Raw genomic sequence first — 12,709 nt, 5'->3', positions numbered from 1 at the left:
GAGCTGGTAATCTTCAGTTATGACTAAGTCTAGTGTATGTCAAGTTTACCTATAGAGTACACTAATAGGAAGTGTATTTCTAATGTGTGCGCAAAGTTCCGTTTGTGTGTGGGTGTGTGTGTGTGTGTTTCAGTTAACTACGAAGTAAAGTTCACAGAGCCCAGGCGTTATACTCCCACCGCAGGCTTTCATTTGAATAGGCCAGGTGAGGCACGGCTTCCCCGCTCTGCTGCCCGTTGCCATGGCGATATGTCACGGTGACCAAAGTAAACAAAGTGCCTTTTTTTTTTCTTTTGTGAGTGACCATATCGCATCCTCAAATTGCATAAAATGCCGAAAATCTCCCGCCCCCCCCCCCCACACTTTGCCTGCCAAAGAGCAATATTGATTCCCTATATGGTTTCAGCACACCAAATCAATTGCTACTCAACCCCTTTCAGAAAAAACAGGTACAGCTTTCCCAGTTAGGGTATAGCGTACTGTGCACAAGAAATTTTAAAATCAGAACTAGTAAAATGATATAGCAGTTTCACAAAACGGAATAATTCAGAAGGATGGAGAACAGACTCCATAATTCTACATACATGCTTGTATTTAAAAGCTGCAGCTAGCTAGGTTGCCAACACAGTAGGCTACCCAACATTTTTTCATCAAAACCTTAATATTTTACTATTCTCAACATGGCCGGCCCTAACTAAGATGCACATCTTAAAATGATTAAAAACAAGCAAGTCATCAATCATTGCAATTTCAAAGCACCTTTATCACCAACTTAGATAAGAGACCAAATCCGGCACTGTGGGGAGCTGAATAACAAGCCCCCCTACCCCCCCCATAACAGCAACATAAATCAGTTCTTTGTTAGTTATATTTAGAAATGAGTATAAAGGTTCTCTCATCTGCATTAAACAGAATCGCAGCAGACAGGTGCGGCACACACACACAGACACACAACCAATCATGCTTCCACAGTATGTCTGTTTTTTTAGGTGCATAATTCACTGTTTCTAAAGCCAGCATATTAACTTTAACCAATGAAGGGGGGGGGGGGGGGGGGGGGGGACAAAACCGAAGGAAAATGTCCAGGATTAAAAATAAACTCAGCAAAAACATTGCTTGTTTGATGATTAACATTTTCTTCCTCCTAAAGAAAATATACCTTCTTGTTTCCAAAGTAACCTCTTGTTAATTGGGAAGGTTAGGAGGACGGGGGTTTGGCATTTTGGATTCAAGGTATTTACCAGTGATGATAATGGGTGAAGAACATAGGAAAAACATGGGGATCCAAAAAGAGGTTTCAGGAGAAAATGTGTTAGGAACATCTTTTCATGAATGGAGGGAGGGGTACATTTCCATTTGGCTTTTAGCCACAGAAAGGTCAGAGTAGCGTTTGTCTAAACATATCTTGTCCAACTATGTTTCAGACAGAAATGGGATCAATGCAATGACCTGATAACACCTTCAGTAAAACTGTGAAGGGATCATAAACCGAGGTTGTTAACAACATTCATAATCATGCACCAGAGAAATATTGCGCTCACCAGTCATACGGTATTATGTTGTTTTTTCAAACCTTAGTAAAGTTTATGATTTTCAGTTTGTACTTTTTTTATATTAACTTCGATCAGGTAAAGGAACTGTCAACTCTGTTATACTTTATTGGGTGTTCAATCTTATCCGAAAAGGTCCAATGTGGGTGCAGGTTTTTGTTTTAGCCGATCAGTAAGACACCTGATTCTACTTAATGGTCTTGATTGAAGACCGTGTTTAGTAAATTAGTTGAATCAGGTGTCGCAGTGCTGGGCTAAAACAAAAACCTGTAACCACATTGGCCCTGCTTTACAGTGACAACCAAGGCAAATAAGGTGGGTAGAGAATGGAAAAAACTGTAGCCAATTAGATGCAGAGGGATGAACAGGTGACCAGTTTTAAAGAGCCATATTGGGATTTTGATAATATTACATATTAATACATATCAATATTTTCCTACACTGGTAGTATACATGTAGACTACTTGTTACATCAGCAATGTTAGCAAAACATTCTCTGGAGAGCAAAATATTTTTTCAAAGATTCCACATATTCCTCCACCCCCTCCCCACCCCTTCATTCTTCCTCCAACCCCCACACCTCACGATTCAGATACATACGGTGCGCTCAGTCCTGCCTGCGGCAGATTTTAACCCCGCTGGGTGGCAGATCCAGTGTGAAGCCGTTCTGGCGCAGGTTTGATTTCGGGTCCTGACTGGAAACCGCTTCAACCGGGTCTTTAATTTTCCCTCCGGAAGCTGAGATCTCCGTGCGAACCGGGCTTAAAGAACACGCGTGACAAACGAGGTCCCCGGTCCTGACAGAAACGGATAAGGGACGGACCAGAGGACCCCTCTAATCAGATCAGCCCAGACGCACAATCGCTTGTAAACATGAAGGCCAGGCCACTGGAGCTCTGCCTAACCGGGCTCCGGGCAGAAACATCGGCGTTGCGTGTTCGCTCGAAACGGACAAACCAGGCCGAAGTAAATCATTTACGCGATGCCTGTTTGATCTACGAGGAATGTCGATGCCTTTTTTTTCATGCCTTGTTTTTTTGTCTTTACTGGATAAAGTGGACAGTTAAAAAAAGGCAGGGAGAAGAGGCAAAACAGCATCTATCAAGCTGGCTATGACCAATATGTGACCAGTGTGGTATTACGACCAATAATAAATGCCTGCGTAGTCACAATGTGAAAGATGACACATTCGTTTAGACTTAAGGGGGGGGGGGGGTGGACTTACGAAACATATTTGCACAAAGGTAATGCATTGTGAGAACTAAATGTTCCATTTTACTTTTCTCTTGAATAATTGCACATTTAGAGCTTATCATCCAAAATTTATCAGGAGCCCAAATTTGGACTTTCCCATGATAAGTGTGCATACATAAAAGGTGACACAGCCATTTATCAGAAGCCTTAGCTGTGTTGGCTTTTCTATTTCTTTCACTCTAATCAGTTACTGTGCTTCATTGCAATGCAAATTACCTGTAGATTGCTGTGAGCAAGCATGCAAGCATGCAAAAAGAAGACAGCCAGTGCCCTGTATCCATGAGACTTCGACTTAAAAACAGAAAGATTCCACATTTTCTTCACAAAGGGTGGGTTACTTTTTGTGAATACTTAACTCACCAAGCTGGTTTGTGAAGAAACAAATTATTTCTTATAATTGGTAGTCAAAGTTAAGAATGTTGAGTGAATCTCAGCCAATGTATTAAGTAGGCAGTATACTCCAAACAATGTGCTACCTTTTTCCAAGTTGCTTTGCACAACTCAGGATTTTTAACTCCCAACTTCATGCAAATTTAATGCCAGGAATTTTTACACATTTCTTTGACTTTAAAATCTCTGCGTGTTCGATCATAAAGATGACGATATCCTTGCGCGAGTACAGCGACTCTTCGTTCAAAAGCATTCATCTCAAAAGTATTCCAGTCACAACCACGAAGATGAGACCATGGTCGGGTCTAGATGGGATACAGGATATTTTATAAAGTAGCGTCCTGTCCAATAGGTTCACCATGATAGAAGTTTGACCTAAAGATGAATCCTTTGGACAGAAAGGCAGCCAAATAAAAGATTGGGAAACTACCTTTAGAAGATGATGAAACTGGTAATGCTAGGTAACTAGCTACCTACCTAGTGTTTCTAGTTTCACCATATTTTATTTGGCTACTTTTCTTTCCGAACAATTTATCAGTAGTTTGGCTAACAAATTAAGTCAAACATTCCTCCTAGAAGGAGGATTTAATCCTACCACGGTGAACCTCTCAGATAGGACACCATTTTCTGAAATCTCTTGTATCGGATCTAGACATGACCTCCTACCACAGGACAGCACAGTGACGAGACAAACGGGAAAAAGAAGTTGAACTCTACCCCTGGCCGGTCAACCGTGACAACCAACCATGTGATGTTTGGATGAACCAATTGCAGACAGGGGGAGGTCTGAAAACTCTTGAGCTGTCTGCAAACTGCTTGCAAACAGATCGTGCAGGGGGTTCTACACACCATGCCATATTAACTCAAAACACCCCATCTCCTTTTTTTTGTCTCTTGTTCAAAACACAACATTTCAAACAAAAAGTTTGGTTTCGTTTTGAGTATACTCGTGCCTTTACGTAGTGATGTCATTGATAGTGATGTCACTGGTGGTGAAGTAACAACTGTGAACAACCAACTTCCCTTTCCAAACACCCACAGCTCAGCCCCTGCCTCTTTCTAGCACTTATCAGATGTTATCCTGACCACTTGTCTAGTGTGTCATTACATCACAGGCATTTAGCACATGATCTTATCCAGAGCGACTTAGACAGCTTTTGCATTCTTTACATAGTATCCCATTTATACAGCTTTATATATACTGAAACAATACAAATTAACACCTTACACCCCACTTAAAATCCAGAAAAATAAATAACAATAACAAAGAAAAATAACAAAGAAATCCAAAAATTATTTTGTATTTTTTAAAATTATGTAGTGATTATGTGGACTTCTGATACTAGACGAAACCAGATTAATCGTGCCTCAGGATGTATGCAACACCAGGAAAAAAGTTTGGAGTGGATTGAACAAAGCAGTAAAACCTGACATGCGTTCTTCTTTACGCAGTGGGCCCAAATCTCCCGAAAAAACCTCTCCAAAAGGCACCAAACATCTCCAGATTGGAATATGGCATATATATGTTTGCTTAGCCATATTCTACTTCCAGATGCAAATTCCATTGAGGGTGGTACCCTCAGGAACCCCACAAAACAAATACTCTTTATTTACCCATTGTCTCTTTTTGACATAGCCCTGCATTTCAGTCAAATGTTGGAGCTTTTGGAGCAAAATGTACAAAATGTGTTCATAATGGTTATCACACAAACTAAATTAACTTTGAAACAATCAAACCACTTGGTTATATCTTGCTGTGAGCTCAGACCTGCTAAGCCTTAACTACAGCAATAAGAAAGCCGTAAGCTACGTTCAAAAGCTAAGTAAATTAGCTTGAAGAACTTGACACTGAATGATTACTGTAACATATATGGGGTTTTCAAGCAGGGGCTAAAGTCACAATGGGTAGATCTTAGAGAGGGTAGTAGTTGCTTGCTTTTAGGTTATTTACTCAGCACAGGAATGTCTAATTGAGATCATTTGTAAGATCAGAAGTTGTTTTTTTTAAGACTGCACTTTTCACATTTGTCGTTCTATTTACATGCATGGAAATGCTAGTTTTCAAAGGCTCATGAAAACCCTTTCAGTTCAATGGAAATTACACATAATGCATAATGACTTTTATACTAGCCTGTATAGCCTGCTAGCCTGTATACAAAGAGCAGATTGATTGCTTAGGGATCAGAGGATGATTTTAGTGATATCAATGTCATCCCTGTAGTATTAGCAGTTGTTTGACTTGTTGCAGACAGTTATTAGATTATAAAATACCATAATAATCAACCTGGGGTGTCAATTTCAGCCCTCCTCTGGGGAAAGGGACTGCCTTGTTATTTCTTTTGTTATCTCTAGTGGTGTAACTGATCGAGACAGGGTTTTTTGCATCAAAGTGTGAAGAGTCTACGCTTTACAACAGTGTATGTGTTACAGCAGTGCACCTTGAATCAGTGACCGATGAAAGCAATAATTTACAAGAATGCTATTTTTAGAGACCTGCATCTAATTGGGGTTTAAGAAATTAAGTACCCAGCTCAAGGGTACAACAGCAATAGAAATCAATCCCGCAACCTAGGTTACAAGCCCAGTTCTCTAAAGACAATACTACACTGCGGCCACCCACCTCACTCTAATCTGTATGAGAGAAACTCACCCACCCCCCTCCATCAATTCCCTCCGTCCCCCTCCTGCTCCCCCCAAAACTATACTCTATGGTGATGTACCATGCTCCAGAAACAAGCTCAGCTTCAATATCTCACCCTTTTGCTTGTTTTTTAAACTTGTCACAACCCATAAAATCTGATATATGTTTATGCTGTAACATATAAGGTACTGGTGACCTGTAATTCAATAAGCCTTCTTCTGTTTTGTGGTTATTGTTTTTAAAAAAATATATATATTATTGTGCTTTACTGTATTGTATTTTATTCTGCCAGTGTTCACTTGAACAAGAGCAGGGGTAGGCAATTCCATTCCTACAGGGCTGACATGCATGCAGGTTTCCACAGTACCCCAGTACACTGGCCGAAATTAACCGAATACACATATGCCGGTTTAACCACAGATTAGACCACAAAGAGATCCGTCTTCAGCTGTCATTCATAAATGTAGCTGAAGTATTGATTATTAATGATTGGGCTAATTAAATCATTAAAGGCAGAAGTTGACATGAAATTGAGAAACAAGTAAGGCCATTCTTGCCCTACCCTGAACAAGAGATTTCTATGGGAGTCAGGTGCCCTCGGTTATAAATAAATAAAGCGCATTTGTTAAAATTCTGAGTAACATTTTCAGAGAAGCGCGCCCAGCAACTCAATTTCTGCCTGAGCCGGCTGCTGGCATGAACACTCTATGCCAGTGATCTTCATTCCTAGTCCTTGCGAGCCACATGGGTTTGCTGGTTTTTGCTAGACGGCACTTAATCAATCAATTAGAACAGTCAATTGCACAGTTAACGCACCACACCTGGTTTCTCGGGTTGGAATTGGTTGCTGATGCTAGGGTCGAAAACAAAAAACCAGAAGACACCGCGGCCTGCCAAAACCAGGAATGAAGATCAGTGATCAATGCGGTTGTGTACGGCCATGACCATCGCTGGGCCACAGAATTCAAGTTTTAAACTCATTTAAATTGTGTAGTATTCACAGGGTGCAAACTGATTTTTATATACTATTGCTCATTTTTGTTTAAGGCCACAAAAGTCCAACAGCCAGCTCTGATTGCTGCATTGCGGACCTTCCTCAAGCTCCTACTATAGGGGTGCGCAAAAGGAGCCGATCCGTTTCAGGGTTTCGCACCAACGGCTGCACTTAATTATTTAATGAGCTCAATCATTTCTTGGTCTGGCATATGTATAAGCACAAGCCACTGCCACAGATTGTAAGTGTATCCAAAGATTTTACTGTGCTCAAGCATAAGAGTGACCCAGCATAGTTTATAGAGCTGAGCAGTCAGAAAACTAAAACTAATATAGCAGGTTGGAACAAAAACCAGCACAGAGACCGGCCCTCCAGGACCAGAGCTCTGCACCTCTGTCCTATTGGGAGTGATCAGTTTAAGGCCATTTTCTGATTAAGCATTTACATGTTACGGAATAACACAATTTCTCCAATACCTGGGTGGGTTTACGTGCATTTGTTTAACAATCGATCTGTGGAACTGACATCATAATAAGCACTTGGTGTGTTTCCTCACCTGTAGGCATGCCCCATGGCAAAGATTCCAACTAATTAGACCAGAGGTGGGCAATGAGGGCTGTATCCGTTTGTGGTTTTCATTTTTTGATAAGCGCGTGATTTCCAACCAAATACACCATGTTTTTGTGTCCCTATCTGTTTACTGTGATCTAATCTACAAGTGAAGTAGTGATGGTGTATACAGTTAGCTCGTTTAGCCAGGGTAATTGGAGGCAACAAAAGCCTGTATATACACACAGACCCTCCAGGACCAGAATTGCCCACCCTTGGATTAGACCTTGGGTTCACAAACTCGTGCACAAACTTGAAGGATCTGAGAGTATGCTGGTTTCAATTCCAACCACAGTGGCAACCCTGGAATTGTAACAAGCTGTTAATTGTTCTTAATTAGGCACTTTTAGCATCCATTGAGGGATGATTTACCATTTCAAGGCCCCATTATGTCAGCAACCACTATGCATGCCATAAAGAACAAATGTTCCACATTCCCATCCCAGCACTTGTAATCAATCAAAATGGCTAATTGGGCAAAATCCTTTCATTTTTCCCAAAGGAACTTTGGTTGTGCTATCGGTGTCAAAAATAAAGTATGCAATGCAAACAAACTAATGCTTTCATTTTCAATGTGTAATTATAAATGTGTACATGCTTAATGATACTCTTGGGAAGTGATTGCCTTGTTTAATTGACTACACTATAGACGCACAGGTGAATTAAGTTGGGTTCTAATTGCTGAAAGTGTGTACACCTGGCCACTAATAAAACATTTTGAATGAATTTGTATTCATGCCTGTATTCAACAAATAATTGTCCCATATTTTGGCAGTAACAACCTGTGTATGCAGGGGTCCCCCAAGACCAGGGGTGGGAAGTTCCTGGTGGAAAGTCCAGGGGTCAGAAAGTAAAAATCCTGCCATGTGTTTCTTCTACATGAAGTCAGCCAACTGATTTAACCAAATACTTCTACCTCCTGGGTGAAGAATTGCATCAACCAGCAAATCCAGGTGATTAGAACAAAATACTGGGGATTACTTTTTGAAACTGGATTCTCTACCTCTGTTTGTGTATCCCTGGATTAAATAATCAGTTTTGACACTGATTATCTTTGACTGAAGGAGGTCCTCTTCTTAAAACCATAATACACAAGTACACATGTGGACAGTTCTTGCTTTGAACAAAGCTGGCTTGTTGTATCCAAGTGCATGACAAAGATCAACTAATCAATCAAAGGCCACAAACAACAGCACATCTGAGCTGCTGTCAAAAAAGCAGATAAATAAATAACAGTAACTTAAGGGGTATTTTATTTTTATTTATTTTTTTGCAAATCAAAGTTTTGTGGTGTAATTTAATATTTAGGCCAAAAGGGAAAGTGAGAGGATTAAGTGTATCTAAATTAAAAATCGACCACGGGAGTATAAACACATTATTCCTTTTAGAAGAGAATAATTTGTTAAAAATTATCCGCAATAGCCTATCGGGTAAAACTCAGTTTGGCAGGCCTTTCTTACGGTATGTTAAGCAGACACGCCTTGGATCTCATCTGACACGTCTCAGTCAGGCAGTTGTGTGTACATTTTAAATTTTGCCCGGTTAGCCACGTAACTGTCCACTGTTATTGACAGATTTATCACACCGGGAAAAAAAAAAACAATTATTTGTTAAGGAAGCAAGGCCACATTTTATCGGACACTCACTACTTTAATACATGTTTTGTGGTGACTTCTTATGCCACTAACATAAACGCCCCGTCACTCTTTCAGAACAGGCACAAGACAAGTACACACGGTCTAAGCAACTCGTGCAACCATCTAACAACCATTCTGCACCACTGTCGCTAGGAAGTCTAATTTCAGAAATTCACTGCCAACCTTGTTTCTTAACAGATTTTTCCAATGTGACAGTCCCATAAGCACATTTCTTTAACATCAATTTTCAATACCACAACACATTTGTAAAGCAGTAAAACGATAGTTTCGCTTAGCAACACAACGAAATGTTGGCAAAGCAAGTAGTATGTTTACCTGGGCGCAGGTGCCTGCTTCACAATTTCATCAAGGGAATGATCACCGATTCATCGTTCACCTCTTTTAGATCTTTCCTCGGTAAATATCTGAAATGGGAATACCACTCATCCGTGAAGTTTATAATTTACGTGATGTGAACAAAGCGGTTTAGCTGCGAATGTTTTGCGAGTGCCTCCGATGAACGGGAAATTCTAACCGGAGGTCTGCAGAGACGCAGACTCAAACAGGTGGGTTAATCACATGCCACTGTGTATATCAACACCTGTGCGTAAACCACACAGTTAAAACTACTACTGAAACTGAATATGGTCAGAACAAATCAGAAAGTTCAATAGCCGTACTGTACAAGGATATTAAAGGAAAAGGAGCAATGATTTGCTTTACCTGAGGCGCTGTTGATAAAGGTGTGGCAGCTGCTTGCCAGAGGTGTTATTATTTCACGGACAACTTCTATTTTCATAAATCTTTCCAGTTTTTGATTTTCCTCCGTGAAAAAGAAAAAAAAAAGTTCCCAGGGAGTTAGATCACACATCAACCACACGTAAATAACTGCATCAGTTATTATTTTCGCCTTTTCTTTCTCTCTCAGTCTTGCTTTCCCTCCCGTGACGCTGGACTCCCATGTCTTTTGCCTAGGATGTCTATTTGAATTTCAGATGTAAGCTGAGTGGCCTGTGCCGCTGGAAGTCGTTTGCATGTTGTGTTAACGAGCTATCATGTGACCCCGGATCAAGCCTTTCTGCGCACACCTACCCATATGCTTTTTCAACCACTTTAGCGCTGTTCTGCCGCAAAACAAGGAGTGATGTGTGAGACATTTAAAGCACATTTTCTCCTGACTGCGAAAAACCACACTTAATAATGACACGCCTCATTTGTAAAATTTTACTAATTTGTTTACAGGTTTATTTTTTACAATACAATTTGTTTACAACACTCTCAGTCAAATACGATTTCATGAGACATATGGTGGGCAATTGTTTCAAAAGATCGAATGTAGTCCAGAAAAGAAAGTTGAAATGGTCTCCACTCAGCGGGGTATAGCCTAACCTGCTACAGAATCTGTTGTTGGAGTTCATTTTTTATATTTTCTCATAACTCTCTGACAGCCTGGATGTGCAGTATGCATGGATTTACTATGTTCTTTCTTGGTGTTTCTTTAATTTATTAATTCATATGAACGCGCACACACGATTTCCCAGTACACTGCTGCATCCTTGAGGCAACGAATGTGGGTCAGTGTCTTTGGAGAACAATTAAGTTTCAGTTACAGCTAAACTACCACAGAAGTGACATAGCCCTCGCAAACATTGTCGGGAATCTTCTTTAAAATGGATATCGGATTTTCCTCTCGAGATATTCGAGATGCTTTTCTGACTTGGAAATATGACCTGGCAGATGCTTATGACCCTCACCTTGGCACAGATGCCAGAAATTACATGAGCCATAAGATCCAGGCTCAAATCCTCCAGACACAACCTCACAAAAGATGCAGGTGCGTAACCCGATTCCCGTTAATGTGCCAGGATTTTTTTCTGTCAAGGTTTACTGATAACAGTGAAGAAGCTAATGGGAGGTCCCGAACCCAAGGAATATGGTACAACAGAGGGTATAACCCGGGTTGCACTGGGCTGGGAGTGGGTCCATGGGGGATTTAGGAAAAGGCAGGTATCCCCACCATGGTTACAGACAGTGTTTCAAATTCAACACACCACCCTGCAGCATTCTGGCAAAAGAATGGCTGAAGATGCAATAAGTTTGGCTGTGCTTGTTTGGCACCTGGCTGAAAGACCTCTGGCAAAATATGCTTACTGCTGAAGCTGGTGTTGGTGGGTCTGTGGGGAATCCTGCTTTATCTGGACCTGATGAAATTCAATAGCAACAGTATGGCATCGAGCCATTTGGGATGAATGCATGGGCTATGGGCCACTGTGCTGCAGGTGGTGGTGTTGTTTTGTATGATGAGTTAAAAGCCAAGGCAGAATGTACTCATTACAGATCCCATAACGCGGATCAGAACAGGACTGCTATTAACTCTGGGCGCCAAGTCAATCTCTTCCTGGCTTTGTCAGTCTGGCCACCCCGCAACATCCCCCTCCCACCCCAATTCCTTGTGCTACCTACCTGTGAGGAGCAGGAGGCTTTGCAAAAAACCTTGGAAGAGGAAATGGGAAACCAGTCCGGAATCTTCGGCAAGCACGGTTGTGATAACGGCTGAACTGCAGTGTAAGAGTGAAAGGGAAAAACAACGCTTACAAATGCAAAAGTGAGAAAACAGAGAAAAGTCTGCAATTGGTGACATCACACCTGAATGTCTATCCCACAATGCTATGCAACATTTTACAATAAATTCCTCACAATATTGTTAAAGTCAAATTAATGTAAAGCATATGCGAGTGCCAGTGTGAAATATGAATACTTATTTCGTTATTTAAATACATAGAGCTTATCACACACATTCTTATGCAAATCTTTTTCTTTGTGTTTTAAAGTAGCTGACTTTTTCCCTTTTGTTCTGTTTTTTTTTCCCTTTAAGACACCCTTATCTAGGCAAGGCCATTGGAAACCTCCCTGCAGTGGGTGGAGTGTAAGTTTCTCGGTCTCTTGGCAAAGATTTAGAGAGGCAACATTTTATTTATTTATTTCTCCTATCTGGGGAAGGAAAACATATTACAGTGGTCCCTGTTTTCCCTCTCTGACAAGCTGGGCCTCGGAGGGAACTACCCTGGGGATTAATGTGGTTATCTGTCCTCACACGGTGGCAGCGGCTAAGTGTTCAGCTGGGAATCATGGGTAAACCCCCCCCCCCCTCCCCCAGTCACACACGCACTTTCTGAGGGTTTTTGGTACGCAGCCCTTCCTTCTGGAATTCCTCTCTGCTTCAGTCTTAGTTCCTGTTTCTGTGATGAAATGCAAATTAACTAATCAAGCTGCCTTTTCTGCTCCTGCTTGAATGTTGGAAAATATATCATCGAGCATACCAGAGTGATTTAGGTGAGATCACCCCCTTCAGTCATACTTAATCCTTTTTTTTTTTTTTTTTAAATTGTGTATTTTTAGCGTTAATAAACACGATGGTGATTCAATAGATACATCGTTTAGAAAGAGTCATGAAGGACAGGGAACCCGAAAGAGATGTAAAAGGCCCTTGGACATTAAACATGGACATTTAATACTATTCACCAAACACATGCTGCTGTTCAGTGCTACGTTTAATTTAATACAGCCTCTCCCGGTTCCAGCAGGGTTATTCAAATACAGCTTGGCCATAGAGGTGGAGCGGGGATGCCTTTAG

The 12,709-nt window shown here is 41.0% G+C and overlaps 1 protein-coding gene and 1 long non-coding RNA gene across 4 annotated transcripts in view; one reads left to right on the top strand and one right to left on the bottom strand.

The window, feature by feature from the left end:
- Positions 1 to 10,210, bottom strand: part of zgc:194930 (uncharacterized protein LOC557813 homolog) — a 25,788-nt gene extending 15,578 nt beyond the window's left edge. The window contains exons 1-2 of one of the 3 annotated variants that reach the window (XM_035425657.1): positions 9,799 to 10,210; positions 9,412 to 9,500 (exon numbers count right to left, since the gene is read on the bottom strand). The gene's annotated coding sequence lies outside the window, so the exon portion shown is untranslated. Of the gene's footprint in view, positions 1 to 2,150; positions 2,667 to 9,411; positions 9,501 to 9,798 lie in introns of those variants that run through there. The other 2 variants (XM_035425659.1, XM_035425656.1) reach the window with 2 other exon arrangements.
- LOC118231639 lies at positions 7,275 to 12,709 on the top strand. Its single transcript, XR_004766112.1, has 3 exons — positions 7,275 to 8,391; positions 11,951 to 12,001; positions 12,657 to 12,709. It is a non-coding gene; the product is annotated as an uncharacterized LOC118231639 (long non-coding RNA).

The sequence above is a fragment of the Anguilla anguilla genome, chromosome 7, assembly GCF_013347855.1.
Source record: "Anguilla anguilla isolate fAngAng1 chromosome 7, fAngAng1.pri, whole genome shotgun sequence".
In the NCBI taxonomy this organism is placed as follows: Eukaryota; Metazoa; Chordata; class Actinopteri; order Anguilliformes; family Anguillidae; genus Anguilla; species Anguilla anguilla.
Note: the sequence above shows the minus strand (reverse complement) of the source record. Positions and strands in the feature narration are given on the sequence as shown.